We start from the raw sequence: 19,281 nt of genomic DNA, 5'->3' as shown, positions 1-19,281 counted from the left end.
AGTAGGAAAATAACATGACTGAATAGCTGTACCTCAAATATTTCCTTCAAAACAAGACAACCTTTCTTGTAAATGTAAATAAAATTTAAGAGCCATGAGATTTAAAAGATAATGTTAAAAAGTCTCAAGCTATATAAATTACAAGACAAATAGCAGCCAAGTAGATATTATTTAGCCCATTTTAGCAAGTAGAATTTTGCATTACAAATCACTGAAATGGTATGCCTATATTATCTGCCAAGTTTCAGAGAGTAGCACCACAATGCTGTAAAAGCAAACCAAGAAACAAATTGCAACATGGTCACCACCAAGTGAGGCCTGACTTCTTCTTTTCAGGAATAATAGAAGTACCTGTTCTTTACTAAGGTCTGAATACGCTACTTTGCAAAGGATTCAGCTACAATAGTCATCATGTTTTTTCAAGGAATAGCTGAATGTTCCCCAGCCTCTCCTGCCCATCTTTCAGAGAAGAGCCATCCCCCTCCGGGTGACAGGGAAGAAGGGAGATTACAGAGATAATTGTACAGTTTTGGGAGGTTAAAGGGATGATTGGATTTTTTTTTTTACTGTATCTTGTCGAGAAGCATCATCTTTTGGTTTCATTCTTAACAGGCAAGTCAAAATCTTGGGTTCTAAGCAACAGCTTTCTCTTGTGGAGAAAAAAACCAAACAAGAACAACAACCGCCACCAAAAAAAAAACCAAACAACCAAACAACCAACAACCACACACACTCAACTTCTGAGGAATCTCCAGCCCAAGGCCCTTGCTGCTGAGCCTTATTTAGTGCTGCAAGACAAGATTATGGAACCCTCTTCTGTAGACTATTTAACTGCAAGCTGTTCTTAGAAACTTATCAACATGCTGCATTTTTTAAAGCTGAGATTTTCTTTTTTTTTTCTTTTTTTTTTCTTTTTGATAGAGCTATAGGTGTGGGTGGTGTGCTTTGTTTTGTTTACTCCCCAGTTTCAAGAAATACTAGACCACTACTACAGAGTTTAGACAAATTACGGACAGACATACATTGAGCCTAAAGATGGCTTTATCTTGTCAGATTCATCTGCTGGAAAGTAGAAGAATACAAGGAGATACTACCTGCATTTCATCTGTACCATTGACAGTTTAATGCATGACATTAATCTGCAAAAATCTCGAATATACATACATGGATTACAAAACCCTTTTACATGTCAATTAAGACCCTGATCTCTCAAACGAGAGCATTTATTTGAAATTTGTTTTTACTCTTTCAAATAGAGAAATCTCTGAGAAAGTGTCTGTCTTTACATACAGGTTTTAATAAAATAATGATCTCAAACTGCAGTTGATTTTAGACCTAGACACTGCTTATTTTTTAGAAAATGAAGACAACCCATTTGGCTAAACAGAAGAGATTCAATCTGCTTATACTTAATACAATAAAAGGAAATAGTTTTGTAGTATGTGAACTATCTTATTGCACTGAAAGTTGTCCATGAAAAAAATTGCTTTAAAATTACTTGAATTTTAAATCTGATTTGCATAGCTAGAAATATAACCAAGGCCAAAATTACTTGCGTGTAAGTTTACTGAGTTAATATTGATACAAATACAAATATTTTATAAGATTTTCAGAACCAGTTTATGTATTTGCCATGTGGCAGCAAAATAATTTATACCTAATGAACTTCTTTTGTAATGATCATTTTTATTGTTCATTTCATGTGAGGAGCTATTTCAACCTTATATTATCTATGTTAAAGCATGAATTTATTCTTAAGCTAATTAAAAATCACAGGGTCCACATAGCTAAATGTGTTAAAGAGCAAGGGTGCAATAACTGATCACTGGTTCAGCATATCAGATTGCAAATGCTTACCTGATACTAAATTCCCAGATACAGCAAACGTGCTCCAAAGCACATAATCTTAGTATTCAGCTAAGTAGGAAGGTTTTTACAGACAAAGTAAAGAACAGCATGCAGAACTTCACCAGGTAACCTCGAGAACTTGCATTGGTCATTTGAAAGCTTGAGCAAAGACCACAACCAAGAGGTTGCCCAGAGAGAATAAATGGCCGTGGCACTTTCTGATGCTTGAAGGGAAGGAAGTTCCATGAAAAGTCTCCCATGTCAGAATGAGACAAGAAGGTCTTTTCACCCTGTAAATAAGGCAGCCAATTTGGGATTGTGTTTGAGAATAGTGCAGCCAGGGGTACATTTCTACCTCAGTAGGAAAACACAGACTGAAAACTATTGGGAGTTCTGATCAACAACAGGTTGACCATGAGTCAATGATGTGCCCTTGTGGTCAAGGCAGCTAACAGTATCCGGGAGCGCATTAAGAAGTGTGTGACCAGCAGATCCAGGTGAGACCGCATCTGGAGTACTGTGTCCAGTTCTGGGCTCCGCAGTTTAAGGAGGATAAGGAATTACTAGGGGGAGTCCAGTGGCAGGCTATGAAGATGATTAGGGGCCTAGAGCATCTTTCTTGTGATGAGAGACTGAGAGAGCTGGGTTTGTTCAACCTGGAGAAGAGAAGGCTGGGAGGGGATCTCAGTGTTTATAAATATCTCAATGGTGGATGTGAGGAGGGTGGGACCAGATTCCTTCAGTGGTGCCCAACGACAGGTTGAGGGCCAGCAGGCACAGACTGAAGCATAGGAGATTCCATCTGAATATGAGGAAAAAATTCATTACTTTGAGTGACAGAGCACTGGAATAGGCTGCTCAGAGAGGCTGTGGAGTCTCCTTCTCTGGAGACATTCAAAGCCTGTCTGGACACATTCCTGCACAATCTACTCTAGTTGTACCTGCTTTAACAGGTGAGTTGGACTAGATGATCTCCAGGGATGCCTTCCAACCCCAACCATTCTTCGATTCTGTGAAAACAAGTGTTTTCCTTTGTTTCTGGAAGGCAATTTCTAATTGATCTCTCTTTACAACAATCTCTGTGTGTTTTTCAAGATTTAGGAGCTGCAAATTTAAGAAGACTTCCACACACAAATTTCAAAACAGTGTATAAGCTTGTAATTCCCTCTGTCCCCACTCCACCTTATTAATTTAGTTTTAAAAACCCCAAGATATCTCATGCATTAGGATCTATTATCTGGCCACATTTCTCTTTGTCTTAAGTTAAGTATATGGTGAGATGTCCAGCAAAGCAAGCAGTTATTTTCCTTAGTATTTTGAGGGACTATTCTTTGCATAAGAGCAGACTAGAAGCTCCAGTACCCTCAGCTGCAGGTTAGAGCATTAATCCTTTTTCCATCCAGTGATTCTTTTGTCAGGATAAGCACGAAGTTTGAGAAGAATTTATCCTCTGCCTTGAGTCACAGGAGGGGAAAAAAAATGAAAAAAAAAAAAAGGTGTGGAGGAAATCGACGTGTGTACAGATACTCGCCATGCTGTACAGCAGTTCATCTGACAGTCTGGGTATGCAGTTCAGACCTGACACACAGATGAGTGCTTTCCATACCAAAAAGGCCCAACTTCCCAATTATCTAATGGAGATTCACATTCTCTCCCAGTGACCATCTACTACAGGGCTTAACACATCGTGGAGTTTCTACAGCAACCTTTTGCAATTTCAGATGCAAGAAATAACTTGTGGTAATGAGGTATTGAATCCAGTAAATCCATAGAGGCAAGGCTGTCACTATTTATGGGTCCAGCCAGCAGGAAAGCTGAACATATATTCCAAATAAGTGCACACAAACTTTTAAAACATGCATACACAGTCAACTATGAAGAGCAAGCACTCACATAAGCACAAAAAGCACCAATGGCCTCATCCTGTTCCCTCCCCTGGCAGTTCGGGATGAAGGTCTGTTAGTGGGAAATACAAATATCTATTTGGATCCCTCCGGTAGCTAGGCTTAGACAACTTGGTCCAGCCAGTATCTGCCCACGGATCCCCAGTTGCTGGCACCAAGGCATGCAAGCCCCAAGGCCCACACAAGCACACAGCCCCACACTGCTGAACCCTCCAGTAACTGGCCTTATACTCAGCCTACTCACTTGCCAGTCCTTGCTTCTTCTCATGTCCAGTCCCATGCACCCAGAGGGAGGTGCACACAAAGGCGTCTCAAGCAGTCCCCAGACCCTGTGGTCTCCCTAATAGCCAGATCCTGCTGGTGCCTCAATCCAGACATACACCCTGGGCTCCCATCCCACTTATTTCTCTTGCCAACAAGCCCAGCTTGATATGCATTGACAATCACACATCAACATACAGACACACACCTAGTCCAGTTGATGGCACAAGACACCTGTGACTCATGAGCCCACCCCAGTATCCTATACCCTTTCCAGGCAGCATTCCCCTGGAGAGCCCTTGCTTTGAATCACCATGAATAGCACCACTCCCAGAACACAGGGCTGACCACTCTCATGGGACAGCCTCAAAAAGAGGAAGATCGGGGTGCTCATCCCTCAGCCAAGGTTATGGGGGTTCCCCCACTCACCTTTGCTTCTCTGTGCTCCTTTGCATGGCTGGGTGAGAGCTTTTTGTCACATAAACTAACAATTATTGTTGTGAAGAAGGGAAGAGAGTTTGTGAGAGAAAACCAATTACCAGGATATGATTAGGGTTTGCAGATAGGTTCATTAGTAGACTGAGCAACCATAAAGTTGCTCCACGTGGAAGTCAAACAATGTATCAGTTCAGCTATACAAGCCACAGATTCAGTTCAAGCTGAATCTGAACGCACCAGAAAAAAAAAAAAAAAGTGAATTTCTGTGACACTGCATACTCTGTGAACCATGAAAGTAATCTCATTGCAAAGTATTTGTAATCATTTTTGGACACTGTTAAATTTTGTAGAAAGCAAATTAGTTACAGTTGTAGAAAAAAAATTTGAAATGTCAACAATGCAAGCTTTTTGTTGATTGCAAAAGACATTTTCCATCTGGTCCCAAGCATAAAAATATCCTGAAATGACCTGCATACACCAGAGCTCAGCTGAACGGAATGATAATGTAATCCTGCAAAACTCTCCAAACAGGGAAAAACCTTTTCATTTAGGGCTAGATGATGCTTCTACTGAAGTCAAAAACAGAACTTCCATTGATTCACTTGGCAGGATGGGTCTCAAAGTAATCTAGTATAATCACTTTTGATAAGCAAACAGATAAACATGTAAACTATAGGCTACATTCATTTGGGCAAATAATTGGCATAGATAAAGAAATCTAGAATGACATTCCATCCCACTGATATTTAAGCCTTACAGTTAGAATAAAGCTAAGATAAAAATAGTGTACTGTAACATTTTATATGAACCACAGTTAAAAAAAAAAAAAGGATATTTTCCAATTGTGTGGAGAAGGAGGAAGAGAATTAGAGAGCAGTAGCAAGCTTAACAATACACATTTTTTCCCTCATTATAGCTTAAATTATGTGAAATCACAATATATTGTCTCCTACAACATACACACAGTAAAAGCCAGTTACAATAATTCTTTAAAAAAATGCTCATAAACACACTTCTGGCTCTCCAAATGGATCTTGTAATGTGTACCAAAAATGGATATGAAAATCTTGCTATCAGCCATTGCACAAATGGACTATAATAGGGGTTATATTAACCATAATAATATAACAGATAATACATTTAAATATTAAAATTTAAAAATGAATATTAATTACTAAAACAATAAGGCTATAAATCTCACTGATACTGATGTGGTGAGTTACACTCTTTGTTTTGTTTGTTTTTTTCATCTTAGGTAATAATTTGAATAAGATTTTACATTATTCAAATCCATTTTACTGATTTCCTTATCCTGTCTAATTTCTCCAATTTGCCAAGTTATTTTCTAAGTATTGTTTTGTAGATCTGCATAGAGGACACAGTAGATGGTTTAGGAGAACATACTAGTTCTAAGCAGGGAGAGACAGTAGATTTCTTCCCACTGTCAGCAAGACATGATTATTTTCAAAGTATAATGAAACATACAGATGTGCTTTTGATGTTCATTTGAATACAGTATTTTCTTCCAAATTATTTTCTGGTAAGCTTAAAGTACTGGGTTCTATCCTTTTAAATTTAATTCTTTTCCACAGTTATATTATAAATTTTGCATTCAGATGCTTAAAATACCTGTAGCTTGATACACTAACTCCACACTATCAAGGGCTGAATCATACCAAAGAGACATTAACTTATATGCGTCACTTGTTTACATGTACTTAACTAAAGAAGTAGGAGCCAAGCAAACCTTCTGACCACTCAGATGAGAAAGTTTGTTCCTCATCCAGGAGAAAGGGAAAATGAAGTGACTATCCAAATATTTATGACAGCTATTACAATATTATTTTAATGAATTGCTAATTGCCAAGTAATAAACCATCTCTCTAGGCCTAGCCTTTGGAAGGAGGTGGGATATGTGCACAGTGTCTTAGGGTAGAAAAACACCGTACCCATCAGCCAAGCCTGTCAGGCCACGCACCCGTGGGACTCTTATTGTTTTGGAAGGATCAGAAGAAAAAACTCAGCAGTGCTTTTTGCAGTACTTTTCATTGGAATCCAACATATTTCCATGTACATGGGCTGACACACAGAAAAGCAAAAACTACCCACTCCTACATTTGCTTTTGAGAAGAATCCAAGTGCTTGACATTGTCAACACTCATGTCAGGTCCCAGTACTGAGGTCTGAGTAATTCTTCCACGGCTGCATGGAGGGAGAATTTGTCCTCCCTTCAGAGTCAGTCACAGTTAAGTTCTAAATTCATAACTGGAACATAATTCACACAGCAATTTACATGCACCAAGAGATTATGTGGCCTCACTCTGGAATGCTACACCACAAAGGAAGTTTCTATAGTTATTTAAAGCAAGCAAACCTTTCCCCAGCTATTAAAGAAATTTAATCTTCTTATCCCTATATGGAAGCAGCCTTTGTTAATATTTAAAAGCAAAAAAAAAAAAATCCCTGGCCTTGTCCTATCGCCCCACCATAAAATTTTTTATTCTTTTTTGTTTTGGCAAAGAAGCGGTGAAAGAATGATAAACTTTTATTAGGTGTTTATTATCAATTACCAGATAATGAAAAACATCAAAGTTAATGGAAAAAAGTTATCCCCGGATTTTATGTTAGATTTTCCTTTTCCTGTGGGAAACCCTGTGAGAGAAGGACAAAGATGAAACAACCTGTGAGGTTTCTCAGATGGTTCCAGTGCAGCATTGCAGAGGGATGAAGTTATTTTTTGACTACTCTTGCCTTGCTGAACAATCAGTGAATCTGATCCCTGTGTCTTGTAAGCTGTATCAGCATCACAGACAAATCAGGTGTATTCTTTAGGAGAATAATTAGTTAATACTCACAAGGCTTCCTTCACTAGGTGCTCACAAAGACCTAAGCATAGGCAAGGCTCCAAGTGTCACAGGCAGCAAACTGGAGAAACTGCTGCTTCCTCCTAAATGCCTCCTTTAGTAAGTGGACAGGAATGTCATTAACTGGGGAAGAACTGCATAGATAAAAAGCTCTGTCCCAAAAAATTATTTGTTATGCCTTTTACATTGGTTTCTCAATGGATTTGAGAGATAGATTACAAGTTATTAAATCTGAATATCTCTTGGATGTTTTGTTGTGATTGTCCTAAATGCTGTGTTTGTGTACAAATAGTGTCCTAACCAGTGTTCCCATTAATATAAAGACAGCTACAGGAAAAGGAATTAGGCATCTCTCCCACGAGAGAAAAATCATATCCTTCAAATACATCATTCTTTGTACATGCGTCTCATGTTGGAAATTCTTATGGTAGGCCAGGACAATTTCAAGGTCAAAAGAAACATATGTGCAGGTGAAAATATATCTGATTTATAATAAAATGCTAACATCGCAGAATGGTCAAAAATGACACAATAACTCTTAGTCCGAAGAGCTTGGGAATGGCCACATGGCTACAGATGCATTATCAAGTTACATGTGATACTAAAGCTGATACAAAACTATTTCTTTCACTTGAAAATCTCACTTTCAGTCTTCTGGGGTTTTAATACTTGATAGTTATAACCCAAGAATTCTGTGTAGGAAATTAACGTGTTTTGAAGTTTTATTTAGGGTACAATAAGCAGCAGAGCAAGCAAGCTCAAGTAACGTGGACACCTTTACACACACAGAAGGTGAAATCTGATACTAATTGTTAGGTGTGCCAAGGGGAAAATAGCCATGTTGAATTATTGTTGCATTGTGTGGACATTTATGTCTCATGCCAAGGTTTGAGCACTGCCAAGTTCCCTGATGTTAAATTATCTAGAAGGCATGTTTTACTTTCTAAAAGTTTTACTATAGGCAATAAAAATTTTAGCTTGATATCCAAATGGTATTTTATTTGTAGAAGTGGTAAGAGGTCCATATGTATCCTTTACCAAATCCAGTATTATTGCTCTAGGGATGGAGGGTCACAAGCCATCATTAAAAATAAAATGTTGTTCAAATTTCTCAGGTCTGCAAGTCATTAAGAGATGATCTTTCATCTTGGGTTTCCTCACTTGTATTATAATAACCTATGTAATTTTAACCCTTTATTCCAGAGTCTAGAATTCAGAAAACTTAGTTCTCTGCTGTGCTTCAGGGACTGGTCAACCATTAATCAAATTAATCAGTAACAGCACAAATAAACCTTCTCTATTCTAGACATTTTGTGAACTTGCCTGATCTCAGTTTGACAAAGAAACAAAAAAGACTGACTGATCTTCTTGGTCCAAGCTTTTCTCCTTCCATCCCTCTTGGGAAGGGTACCCTGTCCCCATTTCCACCAGCCACAATCAGCTAGTTTTTCACTGGCCATTTGGATTGGAAGAAAGATTGTTGAAGCACCATCTAACTATAATTGAAAGATAACAAGGAAAAAAAAAAAAAGCAGATATGGAAGGAAAAGAGTAACGCAATTAAGTGATAGTAGATGGGGGCTGAACTTTGAGTTTCAGTAGCTTGAAAGGCAATAGTATCAGACTCGTGAGGAAGTGGGAAGAATCACAGCCCTGGTGGGTGGCGCTGGCAATACTGGGAACCGGAGCCATGGTGGGAGGCCAAGGCGTGGGTTGGTGTGATCAAAGGCATTCAGTTCCCACTGCAAATGCCTTACAGGAAGCAGCCAGGGCTGGGAACACTGCTGGAGGAAAGCTGCTCGCAATAAAGAGAGAGCTTCTCATGGTCCCTGGTGAGCCTCTTGGGGAAAGGAAGAGTAGTGGATACTCGCCACAAGCGCTGGCTGTTCATTACATCTGTTATCAGTGGGTTTGTTTCTACTTCCATTTATATGGTTTTCTCCAAGACAGCCAATTTAAACTTCACCTTTTTTTTTTTTGACATTCTTGCACAAACAAAATTCATTCATCACTGAATTTCTTAAGCAGATTTCCTTTCAGCCACCTAAAAAATTTCATCAGCTCTAACACATGGTTTAGTATTTCACGAGTGACCATAATGCCTTCTTGACTCAAGTCTATGGCAGTCATTAATAGCAGTGTTTCAGATGCATCTGACACCTGCGAATGCTGGCATTGGGAAAAGTGGAAAGTGGCGAACTCAACCAAACTTCCGTAATTTAAGGCACCTACTTTTGCTGTCTTTAAAGATCACAGCCTGAACATCTCATTTCTGAAATCTATTCAAACTCTCAAGAAACTCCAAGAGTACCAAACACACTTCCCCACTTCCAACAAACCAGGCAATTTCTGTAGGTAGACACTAGCAAACAAGTGCCCCCAGTGAAAGAGTAAGAAAAGCACTTACCTGCTCTCAAGAGATCACAAGCACATGGCATGTCCCCTAGGGAAACCAGGGCACAACAGATCCCACCAACCCTCCAGCGAGCATTGAACAAAGCCAAGAAAACAAGGAAGAGCAATGGCCCAGGAAACCCAGAAAGCAGCTCAGGGAACAGGCTGAAGGTCAACCCAGCCTGGGCTGAGGGCTGAAAGGCTGAGGGAGCTTGCTCGCTGTAGCTTGGAGAAGAGAGGACTGAGGGGTGAGCTTATTAATGTTTACAAATATATAAAGGGTGAGTGTCACGAGGATTGAGCCAGGCTCTTCTCAGTGACAACCAATGGTAGGACCAGGGGTAATGGGTTCAAACTGGAACACAAGAAGTTCCACTTAAATTTGAGAAGAAGCTTCTTCTCAGTGAGGATATCAGAACACTGGAAATGACTGCCCAGGGGAGCTGTGGAGTCTCCTAGTCTGGAGGCGTTCCTGTGTAACCTCATCTAAGTGTTCTTGTTTCAGCAGGGGGATTGAACTAGACAGTCTTTCAAGGCCTCTTCCAATCCCTAACATTCTGTGATTCAGCCACAGCACAGCCTAAGAAAGGGCTGATAGTCCTGGGGTTGAGCTTAAATACGTCCTAAGGCACATGGATGTGGTCTTGACCAGCCACAGGTGAGGCTGATCAGGGCCTGTTGGTGCTCCTCAGGCCCAACACTTGCAGTTGTAAAAGGAAATTTGCTGTCAAGTTTCACAGCACATGGCATGTCTGGAAAAGTCTAATCTGAGCAAACTGGCATCTTTCGTTCTAACTTTTAGCCAGAAATAAATACCAGGAGGTTACCTGTCGATCTTTTAAGAAATAACAGGTTCAAAATCCGGAAGAGTAGGTAAAAACAAACAAAACAAAACAAAAAAACCTCGCACTCCTGTCCATCAGATCATACCACAACTTACAAATCACATGTTACTTAATTTAAAAAAAAAAAAAAGACAACCAATATTATGTTTATAATATCTTATATGTGTATAAATTAATAAGGTAGACATGTTAGGTAAATAAATTTCTGTATTTTTGTTAGGAAAAACTTTTTCCAGATTTTTTACATTAGGAGCAATTACCATAGGAGTCTCTAAGGTTTTGAGGTGACATAATACAAATATAGGCCATTTGTAAATATAAAAATTATTTGCTTTTATTATTGTGTCATGAAGTTCATAATGACCAGTTCCAGCACTGTTTCTTTGTAAATCACAGTAAAATCTAGAAAACACAGTGAGACCTTGAAATATCAGATATAGTTAACTCCGGGTCAATTTGGGTGAGTGATTTTATTTCCACATACTTCAAAATGTTTGCAGTACAACTCAGAATTACAACAAACCCCATGGTTCTGGGTTTCAATACAAATCCTCTTCCCTATGTATGTCTCTGAAGGCAATGGTTTAGCTTGGCAATATGGTATATTTTTTAAGATTAACCAGCGACTTCTAATGAGAATGTTAGTTAGCTCCCATTTTTGTCTATTTGAAGTGCCATGGAGTTCTAACACCATTTCAGACTTTTCAAACACTCTTCATGCTCCAAAACTAGGTACATCTGTATATCATAGACCTTTATTAGAAATAGTATTCATAAAGAGTGATAAATTACAAAATATTAACCACCTCAGCTTCGGGAAATTAAAAAAGGTTACACAGTTTTACTTAAAACTAATATTGAAGTGAAAATATTCATTTGAGTCTTATTTTTTATTTCTCTCAAACCAGTAGTAAAATAGAGATTTATTTTCAAAGGAATGCTTTTCTTACAAATTTTGTCACTGGCGTACATGGTAATTAATTACAAACAAAAACATTTATATAAGAAATTAATCTCTTTATCCATTTTGGAAGCTAGATTAGATTTCAAGATGAAAAAATACTAATAACAAAACAGAAACGCTAACTTTCAGTATACATCCATCACTGTCAAATTAATAAGAATATTGATTTTTGCATGGTTTACGAATCTTCACAAAAGAAAATAAGTTTGTTATCAAAAAGATCTCTATTAAAATTTAGACTTGTAATTACAAATACAAATTCAATTAAGAATGTACAATTAAATTAAGACTGCACCCTGTATTCTAAAGTTATTCATGGATGCTCTCTAGTTACAACTCTAACTCTTTATGTCAGCTGTACCTGGGAGACATGACTCTTAACTACAGTCACACAGAATATTTCTAACCCAGGAAATCTTCCCAGAGAGAGAGAGTTTTTCCCAAAACCTTAACCTCCCTAGAGGAGCTCGCCTATTGCTGCAGGCAAGCTGCAGGCTTGTTGCTGGTGCAAACCCTTTTATTTGATGTGATCTATTCATGTGCTTGTCAAACCTGTAGTTACTGTTCAAAACGCCTGGGAACTCCAACAATATGACAATAGCATGGCAGGGATAACCACCCTGTATCTGGGAAATAAAATCATCTCTATATATACATGTAAAGGGCCAGATTCACTGTGCATAAAAATATGTAGCAATATGTAAAATAAGGATGTTTCACAGTACTGTAGTGCAGCATGTGTTTGGTTTTGGATGCCTGTCCAGTTTTATGCCTTACATAATTTATTCCTCTCATTCCCTTTTTTTTTTTTTTTCCCCCCAGTTAGAAACAAAGGGAAGAGGTAGTATCACGTAACCAATTAGTTCCTTGTGGACCATAAGCAAATGTCCAACAGATGGTTTGCAGACTGCTGTGTGTTATGTTCTTTCCACTCCACAAATCAGAGTCACAGTGTCCCTCTGCACATACAGGAGGCGAAAAGTCCCCGTAGAGATTTCAGGAGGGTTGCTTCCACATGGAAAGTTCACTGTGCCATGAACACAAACATGGACGTGGCATGTTTGGTCTGCCACTTGCTGCTCTACTCCCCCTCAGAATACAAGAGATGCAAAATGACAGGGATGCCAGTAGAGTATCGCCCTGGATCCAGTACCTGGGACCAAGCACTGCAGGCTACTAGTAAACGCAACTCTCTGTAGACAGTTCAGCTGCTTGCTGTATATATATATATGTATATATACATACATACAGTCTCTTATAACTCCCCTATACTTATATATACCCTTGTCCTGTGCTTTCTTTGTATTTTAGTTACTGGGACATCAATATAGACAGTGACAGCACATTTCCTTTGAGGATATACTGCTAAGAGGACCATGTTCCATTTTTGCCTCCCACCAGGCTTGTGCCCCTTGCACAACCAGCTGTGTTTGGAGAGATGTTAGCACTGGCTGTGCAGTGTTATTTTACCAGTTATTTATAGTGAGAGGACAAAGGGTCCCAGGTCATAAAAGATACCTGTAACAAATCTAACTTATGTCTACTAAAAGTGAGAAAAATCTTGAGTCGTCTATTTAGCATATGCAAATAGAGCAAGGAAAAGTCATTTCTCGTCATTTCTGAAGAGAAGAGGCCTTCAAGCTTGAGTCTCATTTGCTTTCCACATCACTTTCCAAAGGGAGAAGATCAGAGAACAACAGGATGCAAGATTTGCACAGCTATTGCTCAGCGCTGTCATGGGAGGACAGTCTCCTCTCCCTGCACATTCTACTGTGCCCAGGGAGGAAGCCAGCCCTTCAAAACCATCAAGTTTTCTCATTTATTGGTTTCATTCAGGTCAGAATTTGTCTTTATAAAATCAAAATTTGAGTTAGCTTTTATGCCTGACTTAGTTTTCTTCGACAACATTGTTGTATATTTCCCTCTCACAAAGAAAAATAATCTGAAAAATATTTGCAGTCTCACTGCAAGAGTTTTAACTCTCAGATGTCTAATTAGTATTCCTAAAAGTACAGAGACATTGTGCATGGATGTATTATAAAATGAACCAACTTTTCCAGGGAAAGATGTCAGGATTTGACATGTACAAACATGAGAACTTTTGAAGTTGCATGGGTTTTTTATTTTGTTTTGTTTTGGTTTGCTTTTTCTTTAAGCTGGCTTCTGTCACCAATTCATCCTGCATATGGTTCTTGGGTAAGCCACCTTTTTGTTGTTTTTTGTTCCTCAAAAAGAAATCTATGTACCTATCAATCTATGCATGGCATCTATTTAATCTATGGCAACGATTCAACATTCTTTGTACACAGCTTTCAATTATTCACTGTTTGCTGTCAAGACTAATGCATGCCTATCAGTTTCTATCAATGTACAGTGGATGAATATGACATTGCATTTTTTCTCAATGTCACCGGGTTCAGTATATAACAAAAGCTCAGAGTTTAGGCTAAATCATAATTACCCTGTGCTCAGATTTACATGAAGCTGCTTGGAGGGAGGATTCAGGGGCCCTTTCATAGCACTGCCACAGCATGCTGAATGTGCTTTATTTCTTGGACACAAAGTTCTACTATGTTTATTTGGGCACATAAGACTCAGGTAGAGTGCCTTGGTGAAAAGTGTAAAAATCGTGTTTTCTCTCTCTCTAAACAGTCCAGGACAGAGGGGCAAGGGCCATATGTTGGGTATGCTTTGTTCTACCTCAGCTAGAGGAACAACATTTTGCTTGAACTTGATACCTTATTTTTCTGCTGATTAAGATATTTCTTATAGGTTAGTTTACAGGGCTTTTGCATCTCTACTGTAAACTCATTCTGTTGCCTCTTAATTGTAACTGTTTTAAGAAATCCCTCCAGTTCAGTCTTATTATACTGGGCCAGGATACCTTGCGGGTACTTCACGCAGGTGCAGCTTCAAGCAAAAACATATCTATATGTCAATATCCCTTCATTATTTGTTGCAATATTTCACTAAACTGAGTAAAACAATATGGATTACAGAGATTATCACTGCAGGCTATGTTAATAAGTTCTTTAATAAAAGGTGTAAAGTTTAATAACTGTAATTCCAAACATCAATTATTCTCATTATTTGATATGTATCAAGCAAAGATAATAGGTCAGCTCCCCTTATTTATTTATCTGTTTCTTTGTTTTTGTTCTATTTTTGTTTCGGGTCTCCAGAAAATCAGTAAAATCTTTACACTAATTGACAAGAATAATTTGGACAAATACTGCAAGAAATTCTGATAGAACATTTAATTATGTATAATTAAAATAAAGATGGTGAAACTCATTTGGTTGTAGCTCATGTTGTATTTAAACTATGGAAAGCATAGACCATAAAGAGTAACCCTCACTTTTGCTGTACTTCTAACCAAAGTCCATGGGACGCACTGCTCAACAACTAATGCAGGTCAGGTAGAAACAAGAAGCTAAAACAATAAGACTTATGACCACCTCCAATTTGAAAACAGGATCTACGAACTACCACTTGATGCAATGCAGAAAAGATCTTCTAAGGTCAAATCTCAACTTCTCATAAAAGAGTCCAGGCTAATGTTACTCTAACTATGGAGAGTGGTGGATGCCTTTAAAATAGCTTCAAGGATAATATATAGGGAAAAGTTAATGGCAGATTTTCCCGCTTCCAAACATTGTTGCTTGGTCAGTAGTAAGCCCTGTGGCCTGTTTGCACTGGCAGATGTGTGCGAAGATGGTCATAGTAAAGGCAGTTCTGGAGCATAGAGTAGTTCAACAGTTAAATCAAGTGACTGGACTGTTAGGCTATTCAGTAGTGCAGAGAAATTAAATGAGAAGAAATTCATCCGTTGCCATGAACATCACGCTTTAATATCCTTCCTGTAGGCAAATCAATTTTGTGATGTAAATAAAAATACTTATTAAATGTATTGTGATGTGGCATGGATTCATTCAAGATTTGACACAATGCACTCAAACTTAGTCTTCATGAATATGGACATTGTGAATGTACTGTGCTTTATAATAATGGGGCCCTGTATGCAACAGATTTGAAAGCTTGCTTTGAACTCCTTGAGTTTATAGAGTGTGAGACAGATTATGACGAAAGCAATAATGAGAACAAGAGCAAAAGGGGGAAAATATCTTCTGGCAGGATTCAGCAGAAGTTACTTTGTCTTCTCAGTCTACAATTTCTCGAGATTCTGTATTTAAAACCAATCTTTCCTTATCTGGGTTCTTGAGGGTTGTTTTTTTTTACTGCATGTCTCTTACAAAGAGAATTTTCTCCTTTGCATTTACAGCTTGTTTTTCAATGCAGATCTTTTTCACAGTATGAACTTTCCCACTCAAAGCTCTATAACTCATTTTTGTAATCCTATGCCTATCATCTCGCACACATTCCATAAAGGAGATGTTCCCAGGGCACTTAAACCAGATACAGGAATCAAAGTTGCCTTTAGGCTACATCTGCTCTAACACAAATTTAATGGAAAAAACAGTGCTTTCACAGTCTATGAAACTATCATGGCTATTAGAGTATTAGAGTCTCAAAATCAGAATAGAAAATAAACAGGAATTCTCATTTCCTCACCTCCAGTGTCAAAAAGAACAACTGAAACAACCAAACAAACCACAAAGTGCATGCATATTTCACTGTTTCTAGCTTAGGAAACTTAAATGGTGAAAGGACAAAAGATATGCACGATATGTTTCAGAACAAAACTTCCCTTTAGGTTTGTAAACTCTTTTTATTTGTTGAAGTGATTCACCCTCAGGAAAAAGGTAAATATGGTTTTAACTGACAGGGAAAGATCATGGTGTCCAGTCAACATGTATAATACTGTTTTTACAGATGCAAATTAGTTTGAGAATTGCAAAACTGAGAATTTTCAATATTTTTGATGTGTTTTGTACAACAATCAGAACTTTGACAGAACCAGGTATTCAAACGTAAATGCTACTGCATCTACTAGAAGCTGGGTCAAATGTTCACATGTGTTTTAAATGCTCAAAGTTAGAACATAATTGATCCTCTCTCTTTATTCAAAGCCAAGCTGTTTTAATGACATTTCTGTGTTATTTTCCAGTAACAACAGGCTTAATTTAGTATCATTTTTTTCTAACATGAAAGCATACATTTTGTAATTAAGTTTTCACTACCTAATTATCATTTCCATGAAATTGTCTGTGAAATTAGTAGGCCTAAAATACTTTCTGCAGTGCCTGAGTGGCTTAGAAGAATAAGTCTCATTTTCAGAAGAGACTGAAAAGCTCAGATCACACTGACTTTCTGCAGGAGAGAGACTGTTAAGTCACTTGGGCATTTTTGTCAATAGCAGCTGATTCAGTGTAGAAAACATCTGGAAATGCTGACATTTCTCTGCATTGTGGCCTTGTTTATTGAAGAACTTGTTGTGTACCATTGAGCTTTAGATTAGGCTCATCCATGTATTAAAAAAAAACGATTTATAAACAGTATGATCACTTTTGTTCTTCTGACAGCTGAAAACAAGCACTGCTCTTTTGACACTCACTGTTAATCAATAAGTTACTGTTATAAAATTTAGTTACAGGGTGTCTAAATATTTCTATATAGATATATCCAAATACACATACAAGAAAGGCTTAAGACAAGACCAATCTCATTATGAACATACACAAGCAATTCTGTGAGAGGTATGGCCTTGCAGCTGAGACCACTTGAAAGACTAAGACATTGAGTCACAGCAGTGGGACAGGGCCCTAATTGCCTCTCTCGGCCACTTCTGATCATCAACCAAATTTATCTGGCTGTTAATGTCCTGAAATACAGTTTTTTAGCAGTGACTTTATCCTCATAGCCTAGCAAAGAAGAAAAATATGATGAATCTTAGTGTTAGAACTGAAGATTCTACTACCTTGCAGCAGGAGGTGCCTTGTGAGATTCTTTACCTGAAGTGATTCAAATTGGCCTAAACCTGGTTGTGTTCAGATTAGACCATTCTCAGTCCTAAGTTTTTGTTTCCTAGTTTTGTGTAGTGATGATTCCATCTTGTCATTGTCCCCATAAGCTCAGACTAATACAAAAAGAAAATACTTGGAACTTCTGAAGAAGTAGAAAAAACACAGGATCTTCAGATACTTCACAAGGTCTATAAGCAAATAATTTGTGAACTGGTAATATCACTGCTGATAGATGATATCTCTGTATACAGCAATGTTACTCACGTTGAGACAAAGGCTGATTTATGTATTACAGGGGTGATTATGCTAATCTTGAAATTATTTTAGAACTGTTTTTAAAATTTAGGTAGCTGCTGAAATAACTATGCATTTAATTATTTGACTTTCTGACAAGTTGATGCAATAAAAACAGTTCAAATGATTGATAAAAAGTTTCTAAACTGCGATTATATACTTTTTCTATTTTCATAAAATAGTTTTTGGCTTGTGCAAAGCAATTATTAATACATTCTGATACTAATGATGGATAAATAAAAACTTCAGAGTAAATTATTTTCTCCATGGTCCACAGCTGAATGGTAAATTCTCATTATAACCTAGACCTTGTAAAGACGTCTGCTTTCATGTGTGTCTGCATGGAAATAGAGTTCAGCTGCTCTTACCAGAACTCTGAATGGCTTGGTTATGTGGATAATTTATAAATCTAATAGTATAATTATTATATCTAGATCTTTCCTATTTTCTTTCCATGAAAAAGAAAAAATATTTTTGACAAAACGTTTTTCACATAAAATGTTTGATTTTCTTGGAAACCTTGAATTTGTCATTGAAAAATCAGATGCATGTGCACATGCACACATACCCGTCTACACAGGAGTATTTTTCTTGTCACAATGAATGTCCAGGTATACTTACTCCCTTCTGTGCTTGGCTTGAAGTATAGGTAGTGTATAAATCAAATTTAGTTTTCATGATAGATGCATCCGTGCAGAATCAATGTAAATGTGATACAACCTTCCCCGTAGATACATGTTAGTGCTGGAAATACTAGCACATCGTTAATGATAATAGCCCTTTCCTCCCATTCACTAAGATCACAAAAATGTATTTCTCTCCTATTCCCATGTAGGGAACTCATCAAACCTCAAGAGACCCAAGTTGGAGAAATACACTAAACAGATTCCAGGTTTGTTTTTTTAAAGCCTCATATCAGGGTTCCTGAATAGTTTGAGTATGGTCTTGAATAATTAATTTCCAAACCTTTGTTGGTTCATCAGATAGTAGATTTCCAAATAAGTTTGTCTCTGTTCCTCAGCTGGCTAACATTATGCCTTATACATTCCCACCCCAGAAGTATGTTTCTAATTAAGCCACATAATAAGAGCTTCCTGTGCAGGGGAAGATATGGGGAAAACAAATAGTTTTTAAAGTGGAAGCTTTATTCCATTTAGGCTTTTTAGACTCTAGCCTCATTCTATTTAAAGATAATGAATATCAAAAATAGAATGAACCAACCAACAAACGAAAAAACCCACACACCAAACACCACCATATATTTATTTTGCAACTTAATCTGTAGACTTATGTGTGGCAAGGAATAAAATGACTCTTCCTGAAGTAAAATAGAAGACCTTCCACCAAGGGAATCTATTTTCCACCACTGGCCACTAGGAACAAGACCAGAAATATTTCTCAAAGGGAGCTTCCTCACCTGCTGGCTATGAAAGCTTATACTGGAGCTGTAAGTTGGAAAACAGATTGGTGTTTCATTACTCCATCCTTACAACAGCCCTTAAGGGTGAAAACAGAATGAGTCTGCTGGGTATGAATTTCCATCCT

General features: G+C 37.8%; 1 long non-coding RNA gene across 3 annotated transcripts in view; it reads right to left on the bottom strand.

The window, feature by feature from the left end:
• Positions 1-19,281, bottom strand: part of LOC139827833 (uncharacterized) — a 97,417-nt gene that overhangs the window by 54,723 nt on the left and 23,413 nt on the right. For 2 of the 3 annotated variants that reach the window (XR_011738884.1, XR_011738883.1), the window contains exon 1: positions 9,723-9,940. The exons of the other annotated variant lie outside the window; for it this stretch is intronic. This is a non-coding gene — a long non-coding RNA (uncharacterized lncRNA). Of the gene's footprint in view, positions 1-9,722; positions 9,941-19,281 lie in introns of those variants that run through there. 3 annotated transcript variants of the gene reach the window in all.

This window comes from Patagioenas fasciata, chromosome 4, assembly GCF_037038585.1.
Source record: "Patagioenas fasciata isolate bPatFas1 chromosome 4, bPatFas1.hap1, whole genome shotgun sequence".
NCBI classification, from domain to species: Eukaryota; Metazoa; Chordata; class Aves; order Columbiformes; family Columbidae; genus Patagioenas; species Patagioenas fasciata.
The sequence above is the reverse complement of the archived record's forward strand: the minus strand, read 5'-3'. Positions and strand labels throughout refer to the sequence as shown.